At 43.8% G+C, this 12,661-nt stretch overlaps 1 long non-coding RNA gene across 1 annotated transcript; it reads left to right on the plus strand.

Annotated features, from left to right (window-relative positions):
• The first annotated feature begins 388 nt into the window (after positions 1-388).
• LOC101761719 lies at positions 389-3,612 on the plus strand. The gene is made up of 4 exons (XR_002676860.1): positions 389-871; positions 995-1,325; positions 2,704-3,251; positions 3,394-3,612. It is a non-coding gene; the product is annotated as an uncharacterized LOC101761719 (long non-coding RNA).
• The last annotated feature ends 9,049 nt before the right edge of the window (positions 3,613-12,661 follow it).

Here is a 12,661-nt window from a genome sequence, read left to right on the forward strand (position 1 = left end):
AATCCCATCTTGATTGATCATGTCTCATAGCATGCTTCTTGACAAACCCGAAAGCTACCTTTATAACTACCCTGTTACGGCGTAGCGTTTGATAGCCCCTAAGTAGGTCGATCCACATCTAGAATACATGCAACAATCTCAGGTTAAGGACAAAGCGTATATCTTTACCTATTATTAAAGCAAGTAACGTCTCTGCCTGAGGTTTCGTCCGTCGTGGTCATTTTGCAAAAAAACCCCTGACGTTTCGTGATATCAACCCGCAGTCCACTTTTGAAGAGAGGAATGGCTCGGGTGGAAAAAGGAGGGAAGGGAGGGGGTTAAAGAGAAAAATGCTTCTCTTTCTCCAAAACAAAGAGGCGAAGGAGGTCCCGTCTGCAGTCCCGTCCGCCGCTGTCCCGTCCGCCGCCGGCTTCTGCGCTCCCCCCGCCGCCACCCTTCCGCCGAGATATGCCTGCCTTCTCTTCTACGCCTCGCGCCGGATCTGGATCCGGCGGAAAGCAGGGAGGGGCGGCGGAGCGGCCTCGCAGCGGCTCGCAAAATAGAAGCCGCCGTCTCCCTCGCTCCATCCCCCGCCGCCGCCGTCTTCCTTGCTCCATCCCCCGCCACCCCCACCGCTCGACAAAGCTACCATCCTCACTCCATCCCCACCCTTCAGCGCTCGGCCGAAGTCGCCTCCCCTCGCTCTGTTCCACCACCGGCATTCCATCCCCATCCACTCATTGCAGCTCGATTCCATCTAGCCTAACGGCGGCGGCGGCAGACGTAGAGAGCACGTGGTAGTGCGCCTCGACGGCGGCGGTAGAGGACGGCTGGGCGGCACGCGACGCCATGAGGCAGCTCGGGCCTCACCTATGCCGGCGTCTACTCCATGGTACACAGATCAGACCCCGCACGCTCCCGAATCTCCAATCCAATGGCCATTTATCTCGAGCCCGATTCACATTCTATGCGCGAAGATCTGATTAATTTTGTTTTCTACTTGTGTTTGTTGCAGCCGCTCAGGTTGGAGATCAAGTTGAGTCTTCCGTACATTGCCATGGCGTTGTCTCGCTGTTGAGGCGTCCGAAGCCTCCATCCCGGCGCCCAACTGGAGTTCAAAGGGTGCCTTTTCCAAAGGAGAGGAAAGAAAAAGCAGTTGGGGGAGGATTAGGGAGAATTGAATTCTAGGAGGGTTGGGGAAACCCTAGCCGCCGCCGGAATTTGGGGGCCAAATCCGGCGCCTGCCGGGCCAGACCTCCAGCAGCCTTCCCTCACCTCCAGCACTCCACCAAGGAAGGAAAGCTGGTGCAAGATTTTTCAAGAATCAAGGCTTCTCAGTTGCTCAGGTATCACGTACTTCTCTTCTCCACGCTTTTGCTCCCTTTCCTGTTTCTCTCCGGTTGCCAATCCTCACCAAGTGCGTGCTCTGAAGTCTGCAGGTTGTTTCCTTAGTTTGGTTTTGCACGACAGAGAATCTATGTTGTCCTGCCTGAATAAGTTTGACATTGTTTAGATGAGCTTGAAATACTAAAACCACAACCCCAACGTCATCTGCATTCACTTTATTTAGAATTGAATGGGAGTGCAATAGTGCATCTCGTAATGCCGGCAAATAACTCGGGGAAATAGAAAACACTTGCATTTTGTTAACTGCTATTAGGTAGCCTCTAAGGCAAATATTTCTTTTTCTTGTTTTGTTTATTTAATTTCTTCTTCTTTTCTTGTTCTTCCTTTTGTTCTGCAGATGCCTCAGGCAGTGCAAGTTGGTGAGAGAGAAGGGGCTGTTGACCCAAAGTTGTTAACTAGATAATTAGTCTATCAGTCGTTAAGAACCATTATCATTTTTTTATAGTTCTGCCTAGGGTTTATTATGAATTTATAAAATCTTTTCAAATTGAGTTTAGGTAAAAAATTCAGAATGCTAGCAAGACGTTATGAGCTGCATTTGTACCTTCTTTTGCAGAAGCGAGAGTGTGAGACGATCTTTTGCCAAATAGAGATAAATCAAACTTATTTTTACGAGGACAATAACAATTATTTTCGGTTATTTCAAATGGTATAGGCCCATTAATCAAAACCAGTTAATGTTAAGCTTTTTTTAGAAAGGTGTTCTGTAAATGACAATGTAACACTTCAGAGCGATGCTTTGCTTATGCCATTGTGTGCTAAACAGGTCTCAAGTTTAAATTACATTACTATTCACCCATATTGATCAATTTTTTACAAAGAAAATGACTAATGCTGAAGAGAACATGTGAATCACAAACGCCTGTTTGTAGACTATGATTACTTTTGCCCGAATCTTGACATGATGTTATTTCCAGATTTATAAAATTGTTGTAAGGTTTTTCTTTGTAAAGGCTTATTTTTGGAGTGTTGGGAAGTATACAAGAAATTTAGTGCCATTGTTTTAGTTCAAAATGACATTAGATGCATCATGCACAGTCAATCAAGGTTACTCAGCTGATATATGCCACAAAATTCGGCACCCCTTCTTTGAACCTATAAGTTTATGGCTCCACACAATTTTCTAATAATTTTGGCAAGTAATAGTTCTGACAAGTTTCACACTATCCTACACTATGCCGGCCTGATAACTTGTGCTTACTGAGTTTGCTTGGAATGTTCTACACGGGGAATGGCTAATTGGAAGTTTATCATAGAACTCATTCAATTTTACTGTATTGCTAGAATGGAACATATTATTTACTGAGGAATCTGCAGTTTTGGCAACTTTAGATTACATCAAGGTTACTCAGCTGGAACCGTACGGGGACATCTTGATCTCCAGGGGAAGCGTACTGGTGCTGCAATGTTGCGAACAGTTTTGCTGCGGAGGTTCTTGCAGTGCCCACATCCGTGTTAATATTATACAGCAGTTACATTTTGCACAAGAGGTCTTGTAGGTTATATTATTATTGCTTATGCTGAAGAGAAGGAAAGGAAGCAAAGTTATAAGGCAGTAGATTTGTGCAGGAATGTTCTAAGCTATGTTGATAGGAAGCTGTAGGCTGACCGCCCAAGGAAGTTACAGGATTACGAGCTAGCCGGCGGTCGGCGACGAAGACCAACGTGCGATGCGGAAGAGGCGATTTGCGTCCGGGGTGTATAGCCAGTTGTTCCGTGGGATCTACAAGGAGCAACCTGTTGCTGTGAAATTTATCAGGCAGCCTGATGATGGTGAGGATGAAGAGTTGTCTGCTCGGCTTGAGAAGCAGTTCACTGCAGAGGTTACCATTCTGGCAAGGCTCCAGCATCGAAATGTCATCAAGGTAAACTACATGAACTTTCTTGTAACATTTTGTTCTGGTGCTTACTGCTTACCCTTGCATGATTGCATCGGCTTGGCAGTGAATTAGTGCATGTTTCTTTTGCACATTTGATCATGATAATTGCTACATTTTTTTTGTGTAGTTATTCTTGCCTGCCTATTCATGGATCAACAATCCAATATGAACATATATACTAGGACTTGCCCTTTTTTGCGGAAAGATAGGACTTGCCCCTTTTTTTTATGGTTGTTGGGTAGTATGAGGCCCGCCTGAAATAATTAACAGGCGTCAACATGCATCAGCATTACATTGCAGAGTTTTGGCACATATTTAGGACTGCAATCGTGTGGGCCATAACTATTTTTCTTCCGTTTTTTTTGGATCTGATGCTTACCCTTTGAATTTGCTTCTGTTGTAAATGTAATCACGATAATTGCTAAAATATGCTGTGTTCAACTTTTCTACATATTCATGGAACAATCCCATACAAATATATATACTAGGACTTGCCCCGCTTTTTTGTTAAAAGATAAGTATGAAGCACGCCTGAAATATTTAACAGGCACAACATGCATCAGCATTACCTTGTATTGGCACATCACTAGGACAACACTAATGTGAGCCACAAGTATTTTCTGCTTCTTTTTCTTTTTTTTTCTACAAACATGAATTTTCCTACCACAATATCCTGATATTTTTGCTTAGAAATAAGGAATATGCTTAGCACAATGCAAGCATATTCCCCTAGCGATAAAAAGCATATAAAGGAATATTATGGTCAATGCATTGACTTTGACTTGTTTGGCCAACTACTCCGATAATCAAGGTTATCATATATTCATATTTGTCAATGCGGAGGTACATTTTAATTGGTACCTGTCAGATGGCCCATCAGAATTCTTACAAAGGTTATGGCATTGGATAGAAGCAGCATTTCAGCACATTACTTCTCTAAATGTCTTCGGCCCTACTAGAAACTATGTAACTATTTGCTATAATTATGATTTTTAGTTGAGTTTTCTGTATATTAGATGGCGTATAGCTCCAATGAGCTGTCAGTAATCCATGAAATACCATGTAAATGCGCTTCTTCTGCTCTCTGCCTACTGCTTCTATCTTTGAACAGTTTCTGGTGTTTTAGGAACATATTTTTCACTGAGAAATATTGCAGTAACTATTTCCCTTGAGCTCGAAGCTTTCCTTGAATTACTTTTGAAATTGATCGGTAATTTCTTTTTCTGTGTAGACTAAGTTGGCCGGTTAGGTGTGGTAGGCCGGTTTGGGTTGCCTTAGGCAGTTGAGCTGGTACACATGAATGTCATTCCATATCTTTGTATATTGCCCAGAAGAGTTACTTACCTTATGACGAACTTCGTTGTGCAATGCTTGGTGATTTAACATTTTCACATTAGAGCTTCATTTAGTTACCTTTGTATTCAATATCAAGTTATCTAAACTTCAAACATCATGAGGTTTTTTATTTTAATATATCTCTCTTGGGTGCTCTAAATCTTCCTACGAAATGAGAAACTCTAAGAAAATCGTGAAATTCCAGTAGTTGGTGGATGGCTGGATGCCATCAAGTAGCGGAACACCACCCTCTCATGCGGCTCTTCACCATTATATAGACCGCTATCCGCGTAGACTTTGGCTAAAGCACAGGTGGTAGCGTGGAAGCGACAACATCAATATAGACGCTAAGCGACCATACATGAAACAAGAAAAATAACCTGAGAACGTGTAAAGACCCGTAGCAACGCACGGGCATTTCTGCTAGTGTTGTTTAAAGAGAGAACTACTTCTCGTGTTGGGTCAGTCCTAGCACATGTCTCCACATGTGTCCACATTATTAGTTCAACATCTCCATGTCCATGACTTGTGAAACATAGTCATCAACTAATACATGTGCTAGTCTAATATTCATGTGTGTCCTCACATGAACTCCGACTAGGGACAACTTTAGAATAACCATATAAGTAAAGAGTTTCACATACAATTCACATAATTGCAAATCAATTCAAGTAGCCTTTAATGGATATTCAATGAACACAATATACAAATCATGGATACAAATGGAATATCATCATCTCTATGATTGTTTCTAGGGCATACCTCCAACAGTCTCCCACTTACACTAGAGTCAATCTAGAAGGTACCTAATACCCATAGCTCTTACATGTGCATCATGCTTAGCCTGTGGGAGTGGTTTTGTCAACGGATCAGAAATGTTCAGATCCGTGTGTATTTTGCATATCTTGATCTCACCCCGGTTAACGAAGTCTCGAATGAGATGAAATCGCCGCATTACATGTTTGTTCTTCTGGTGGTTCCTTGGCTCCTTTGCTTGCACAATTGCCCCATTATTATCACAGTAGAGATTCAATGGGCTGGACGCATTCGGGAACACACCAAGCTCAATGAGGAAATTCCTTATCCAAACACTTTCCTTCACGGCTTCCGAAGCCGCGATATACTCGGCTTCTGTCGTAGAATCGGCCACCGTCTCCTGCTTGGAACTCTTCCAACTAACAGCACCACCATTTAGCGTGAACACAAATCCTGATTGTGACTTTGAATCATCTCTGTCGGTTTGGAAACTAGCATCGGTGTAACCTGTTACAATGAGCTCCTCCTCACCTCCATAGACGAGGAACATATCTTTAGTCCTTCTCAAGTACTTAAGAATGTTTTTCACTGCTGTCCAGTGACTCTCACCTGGATCAGATTGGTGTCTGCTTGTCATACTTAGCGCATATGAAACATCTGGGTGAGTACTTATCATTCATACATGATAGATCCAATAGCCGAGGCATATGGCACTCTACTCATGCGATCCCGCTCATTAGCAGTCGAAGGACACTGAGTCTTGCTGAGATGTATGCCATGTGACATAGGCAAGAACCCTTTCTTTGCCTCTTCCATCCTGAACCGCTTCAACACTTTGTCAATGTAAGTATCTTGGCTTAAACCTATAAGCCTTCTCGATCTATCTCTATAGATCTTAATGCCCAGAATATATGCCGCTTCCCCTAAGTCCTTCATCGAAAAACTATTTTTCAGTGAAGTATTTACGGACTCAAGCATAGGAATGTTATTTCCAATCAGTAATATGTCATCCACATATAAGATTAGAAATACTACAGAGCTCCCACTAACCTTCTTGTAAACACAAGACTCTTCTTCGTTCTTGGTGAAGTCAAACCCTTTGACCACTTCATCAAAACGAATGTTCCAACTCCTAGATGCTTGCTTCAATCCATAAATGGATCTCTGAAGCTTGCATACCTTTCCAGCATTTTTCGGATCGACAAAACCCTCGGGCTGTATCATATACACATCCTCAGCTAGGTTTCCATTCAGGAAAGCTGTCTTGACATCCATCTGCCATATCTCATAATCGAAATATGCAGCTATAGCTAGAATAATCCGAATGGACTTAAGCATCACTACGGGCGAGAAGGTCTCGTCGTAGTCAACTCCTTGAACTTGTCGAAAACCTTTTGCGACAAGTCGTGCTTTATAGATGTGAACATTTCCATCCATGTCCTTTTTCTTCTTATAGATCCACTTGCACTCTATGGCTTTAACACCATCAGGCGGGTCAACCAAGTTCCAAACTTGATTGTCTCCCATGGACTCTATTTCGGATTGCATGGCACTCTGCCATTTTTCGGAGTCTGGGTCCATCATTGCTTCTGCATATGTCGCAGGCTCATCATTGTCCAACAATAATATTTCCCGCATTTCGCAGAGCCTTGCTGACGTTCGTGGTTGTGGCGGTGCTTCTCTTGCCATAGGTATCTCAACTTGTTCTGCTACGTTAACATCACTCATTGATTCTTGCCCGATCGGCTCATCTTGAACTTCTTCAAGATGCACTGTCTTTCCACTCTTTTCTCCTTTGAGAAACTCTTTCTCTAGGAAAACCCCGTTCCGAGCGACAAACACTTTGCCTTCTGATCGGTTGTAGAAATAATATCCCAAAGTTTCCTTTGGATATCCCACGAAAATGCACTTATCCGACTTGGGTGTGATCTTGTCCGACTGAAGTCGCTTGACAAATACTTCACATCCCCAAATCTTTAGAAAAGACAAACTAGGAACCTTTCCAGTCCATATCTCATATGGTGTCTTGACTACGGACTTAGATGGTACCCTATTAAGTGTGAAAGATGTTGTTTCTAGAGCGTATCCCCAAAATGACAACGGTAGGTCCGACTGGCTCATCATTGATCGAACCATGTCTAACAAAGTTCGATTACGTCGCTCGGATACACCGTTTCTCTGAGGTGTTCCAGGCGGCGTAAGTTGTGGAATAATTCCGCAACTCTTTAGATGATTGCTAAACTCGTGGCTCAAATACTCGCCTCCACGATCAAATCGTAAGGCCTTAATTTTATTGCCACGCTGATTTTCAACTTCATTCTGAAATTCCTTGAACTTTTCAAAGGTTTCAGACTTGTGCCTCATCAAGTAGACATAGCCATATCTACTAAAATCATCAGTGAAAGTTATGAAGTATTGGAATCCTCCTCTAGCCGTCGTGCTCATTGGTCCGCATACATCACTATGTACGAGTTCCAACAAGTCTACTGCTCTCTCAGGAAATCCTGTGAAAGGCGTCTTGGTCATCTTGCCTAGCAAGCAAGCCTCACATGTCTCATATGATTCAAAATCAAACGAAGTTAGAAGTCCATCAGAATGGAGCTTCTTCATGCGCTTTTCACTTACATGACCCAAACAACAATGCCACAAGTAGGTAGGACTCAAATCATTAGGCTGAGGCCTTTTAGCACTTACGTTACAGACAGGTGAACCATCAAGATTTAAAACAAATAATCCATTCACAATGGGTGCAAAAGCCATAAACATATTATTCTTAGAGATCACACAACCATTGTTTTCACTCGCAAATGAATAACCATCCTTCATCAAGCATGAAGGAGACAAAATGTTTCGACTTAAACTAGGAACAAAATAACAATTATTCAACTCCATAATAAATCCTAACGGGAGGTGGAGTTGCATCGTCCCGACGATCAACGCAGCAACTCTTGCATTATTGCCCACGCGGAAATCAACTTCTCCTCTTTCCACGCTTCTACTTCTTATCATTCGCTGCATCGAATTGCAAATATGAGCAACCGATCCGGTATCAAATACCCAAGAATTAATAATTGTATCAGCGAGAAATATGTTGTCTATAACATTAACAACAAGCATACCTGAGGTAGAAGTACTCTTACTTCCGCCATTCTTCAATGAAGCTAGGTACTGCTTGCAGTTTCTCTTCTAGTGACCAAGTTCATGACAGTAAAAGCACTCTTTGTCTGGAGCAGGTCCAGGTCCAGCTTTAACCTTGGGCGCTGGGTTTAGCTTGGACGTTCCAGCCTTGCCCTTCTTCTTCCAAGAATTGCCCTTCTTCTTAAAGCTAGGCTTGTTCTGTATAGCCATCACATGGCTGGTACTAGCGCTTTTCTTGATGTCAGCCTCTGCTGTTTTAAGCATACCACACAGCTCATTCAGACCCTTCTCCGTCCCATGCATATGGTAGTTCGAGATGAAGTTCCCATAGCTAGGCGGAAGAGACGAAAGAATGAAATCAGTGGCCAACTCTTAGCCCAGTGGGAAGCCTAGCTTCTCCAACCGTTGAGTGTAACCAACCATCTTGATTACGTGTGGTCCTACTGTTGCGCCTTCTGCTAGCTTGCTCTCCACAAAGGCCTTAGACACATTGAACCTTTCAGTCCTAGCTTGTGTTTGGAACATGTCTCTAAGCGCCACGATCATATCGTGCGCCTCATGGTTTGTTTCGAACTGCATCTGCAGCTCGGGTTCCATGCAAGCAAGCATAAGGTAGCTTACTTCAAGGTTAGCATCACATGCTTTCTTGTAAGCATTCTTAGCAGCAGCGGGTGCATCATCAGTAGGTTCTTCTAGTAGTGGGTTGTCTAGAACATCTTCCTTTTTCTCAGCCCTGAGAACAATTCTCAGGTTACGGATCCAATCTGAGTAATTTGTTCCATTCAACTTGTCCTTCTCAAGGACCGAACGCAAAGCAAACGGTGTAGTGCTGCTAGGTGCCATTTAATCTACAACAAAATAATGCAAAATACACTAAGACAAACGTATCCATGATAGAGCAAATCACATTAAACTATTTTAATAGAATCTACTCCCACTAAAATCAATATCCCTCTATTGAAACTTAGTGATTCAGGATCCACAACTAACAAGTCCACTAGTGAGCTTTAGCATCACCGCTAGCAAACAAGGTAGATCGGTAAGCAACTTTTGCTAATCATATCACATATGGCTCCTGTTGTTGGGTGACATCTCTATGTCTCGGCGCCCAACCTTTATGCCCCAAGGTCCTTAACCGTTAAGATAACCTTGTTAAGCAAACTAACCCTTATGCGCGTAAGTGTCCGACACAAACCCGTCTAGTCAAGGAAAACTAGTGGTACCCTAATTTCATAGACCCACCACTAATTGTACAAGATATGGGACGGTGCAAGTTTTAGTTGGGAGGGCATACTAACCTAAACTTTGTGAGGGATCGTTCTACTTCTAACATCACAACATGCAGAAAGTAAAACTTAAACAGAATAGCATTCACACAGTTGTGACACAGTATGGCCCGTTTTTCTTATGGTGATCTCCATCTCCATAGAATATGTTCACCATGGTGATCTCCATCTCCATGTTCCATGTGCGCCATCCTCCTGGTGATGAGTCCTCCATGTTCCATGCTAGTAATGAAGATTATATAGTTGCTTGGATCATCACAGATTGGTACGCAGACCATTAAATACAATAAAGTGACAACACATATGGCTCCTGCCGTGTTTCCGTACGCGTGACACGCAGGTCACGAATGAGTTACACACATGCATCACATACACAACAGGGTCATACTGATCACAAGATACATACATACATCCTGCAAAACAGAGTTAGGCGTCCTAACGTTCCAAACTTCGGATGCCCAAAACTCCATCTTCCAAGCCGAATTTGGCAAATCTAATTTCACCGAAAATGGCAAAGCCATTGAATTTCATGCGTAACTTTTTCTATAGATCAATTTTCATATAAAATTCGCCCCGATCCGAGATCGTACCGAAAAGTTACGGCTGATTTACCGAAGCATACGCATACGGCAAAAACCCGACCCCGGCAGTAGATCTCATCTACTATTGCACATCTAATGCGCTTGGCGTATGACCCTGGATTTCGATTCGACCAATCATATTGATCTTCGCTCACTGCAACTGGATTTACGTGTATCACTTAACTCCGATGGCGGAAACCGACCGGTAGGAGTATGTCGTTACACTACCATTGCAGCAAGGGCACGAAACCAGGACATAGATCAAACGGAAAACTCGCATATCTCCACATGCACACATCCCAAATCCAAAACTAAACAGCTACGGCTCTGATACCACTGTTGGGATACGAGGTAGGCTACACTAGCGCAAACCAAAATTTCTACCGCGTAAAACGAGGAAGAACTGCCGTATAAGGATCACGGGATTACCACTCGACGCACTACTGGTGCGGAAGATGTAGATATGCGTCGATGCAGTGAAGACGATCACGTAGTCGTACGTAGTCGATCAACGTAGTCGTACGTAGTCGATCACGTCAACGTCCAGCAGCTCCTCAGCAGCTCGTCCACTTCAGCAAGATCGCCTCCCGTGCCGCGGCTCGTCGTCGGCTTGTCGTGGCTCGTCGGCGGCTCGTCCAAGTGCTGCAGGCGCAACACCTCCAAGGTATCTACACGTGCAGGGAAGAAGCGTCGCAAGCCGGACTGCTAGATCCGTGAGTTGCAACAGGCGAGGGCGTGGGAGGTGCGGCAGGTGTGTTTCGCCAAAAAGGTGTAAACCCTAGGGCGCCCCCACCCCTCTATTTATAGAGGTTCCTAACGGGCCTCTAGGTCCGAGGCCCATTAGTACTTCTAAACCTAATCCAACTCGGATCACATCTAAATTGGGCTTCTAGCCCCTTAAGTGTGTGACCCTATGGGTTCGGATACGTATAGACATGGCCCGAGTACTCCTACTTGGCCCAATAGTCGGTAGCGGCCTCTAGCAAGACGTGCCAACTCCTATACGCACACGAAGATCACATCAGACGAACCATCACAACATAATATACATGCTATTCCCTTTGCCTCACGATATTTGGTCTAGCTTCAAGCCAACCACTCTTTCTCGATCCTGTGATTCGGAATCCCTTTGTAGGTTAACTCTTAACCGTACGTAGCATAGCCATGCATTTTTGGATCCGATCACTCGAGGGGCCCAGAGATATCACTCTCAATCAGAGAGGGGCAAATCCCATCTTGATTGATCATGTCTCATAGCATGCTTCTTGACAAACCCGAAAGCTACCTTTATAACTACCCTGTTACGGCGTAGCGTTTGATAGCCCCTAAGTAGGTCGATCCACATCTAGAATACATGCGACAATCTCAGGTTAAGGACAAAGCGTATATGTTGTTTAAAGAGAGAACTACTTCTCGTGTTGGGTCAGTCCTAGCACATGTCTCCACATGTGTCCACATTATTAGTTCAACATCTCCATGTCCATGACTTGTGAAACATAGTCATCAACTAATACATGTGCTAGTCTAATATTCATGTGTGTCCTTACATGAACTCCGACTAGGGACAACTTTAGAATAACCATATAAGTAAAGAGTTTCACATGCAATTCACATAATTGCAAATCAATTCAAGTAGCCTTTAATGGATATTCAATGAACACAATATACAAACCATGGATACAAATGGAATATCATCATCTCTATGATTGCCTCTAGGGCATACCTCCAACATTTGTCAACTACCACAAAGATGTGTGTGTAGCCGCCCAGAGCAGTCTTGAATGTTCCGACCATATCCAACCCCCAGCATGTGAAGGGTCAGGATGGTGGAATGGTGCCCAGGGCTTGTGCTAGTAGATGTTGCTGCTTGGAGAAGAATTGACACCCTTTGCACCTCTAGATGAGCTCCTTTGCATCGGCTACCGCTGTTGGCAAATAGAAACCAAAGCGAAACGTCTTGCCAACCAAAGTGCCCGAGGCAGCGTGGTTGCCGCATGTGCCCGAGTGGATCTCATGAAGGACGTTTATGCCCTCATTGCGCAGAATGCACTTCATCAAGATGCTTGTAGATGCAGCCTTTCCGTAGAGCTCCTTGCTAATGATGACATAGTTTGCACTGCGCCGAGCTAGTTTTTCATGTTCGATCCTGTCCTCTAGCACCATCTGATCGGTGATCAAGGCTATAAATGGGGCACGCTAGTTTTATTCTACCTCAATCATCGTGACATCAGTAGGAGCTGGGATGGTCGAAGCCTCAGCACTGTTGTTGACTTGGTATGGGTCCAAAATCTTGATGGAA

The sequence above is a fragment of the Setaria italica genome, chromosome III (genome assembly GCF_000263155.2).
Source record: "Setaria italica strain Yugu1 chromosome III, Setaria_italica_v2.0, whole genome shotgun sequence".
NCBI lineage: Eukaryota > Viridiplantae > Streptophyta > Magnoliopsida > Poales > Poaceae > Setaria > Setaria italica.